Genomic DNA, 1,027 nt, shown 5'->3' with positions numbered 1-1,027 from the left:
GGGACTATTTTCGTCTGTTACTCGCGCTTTTGGCGCACTTTTCCGACGCGGAAGCGCGTTTATGGAAATTTAGCAATCCAGAAGGGGACTAGGAGGGGTTCCAGCGCGCTCACGGTGTATGACGTAGCGAGACGTCGCTTGTTTGCCTCGTGGTCTCTTCGGAAAAGCCAAGGTTTATGATACGGAATGAGTTGTTGAGGCCGAAACTAACTAAACCAAAGGCTGTCCTTTACTCTTATCTTTATTGTGAACCGAGATACAAGATACTCGCGATTTTAGTCAGAAGTACCGCGCGTCCCGTGTAGAATCGGACGTACGAGCCGATTGACCAAAAGGGGCCTACTACCTAGCTACGTTTCCGCGATTTGGTTTTTTTTTATCAAAGCTTGATCCCGAAACGTGACAATAAATTTGGTGACAGCGGTGGGATCGAGAAAAATCCCTTACGATATTTCGGTACGATCATAAAATCCCTTACGACGGTTCGGTAACAATAAATTTGGTAACAACCGATAGACCGTAACAATAAATTTGGTGACAAGCAATAAATTTGGTGACAGTAACGTTTGACAATCCCCTTACGATATTTTAACTCGCCCCCGCGCCGTACTTTTGCATAATCATGGCAACGACACGCTCACAATCAAACACGACAGACAATGAGGCAACGGGCCTCCATCAGAGGCTCCATGACGAAGAAAGACAAATCAGAAAAGACAGGAAACAATTAGAATCAGAAAGACAAGAACTTGAACGCGAACGCGAAGCCCTCGAAGAAGAAAGACAAAGGTTAGCCTCCCTCCGTTTAAACGATCAACGCGTCCCCGACAACTCAAACTCACTTTCCGCCGCAATTGAAAGGATAGATGCGACAAACATGTCTATCAATCGCGCCTTAGATTCATTACCCTCATACGACGGCACAAATCTTTCCGCTATTTCATATTGTCAAGCTCTGCGGAGAGCGCGTGATATGCTTGCACCGGATGCTGAAGCCACTTTTGTAAGGCTACTCGGTGGCAGCCTG

This window comes from Eufriesea mexicana, unplaced genomic scaffold (genome assembly GCF_001483705.2).
Source record: "Eufriesea mexicana isolate 0111107269 unplaced genomic scaffold, ASM148370v2 scaffold1809, whole genome shotgun sequence".
Lineage (NCBI taxonomy): Eukaryota > Metazoa > Arthropoda > Insecta > Hymenoptera > Apidae > Eufriesea > Eufriesea mexicana.
Note: the sequence above shows the minus strand (reverse complement) of the source record.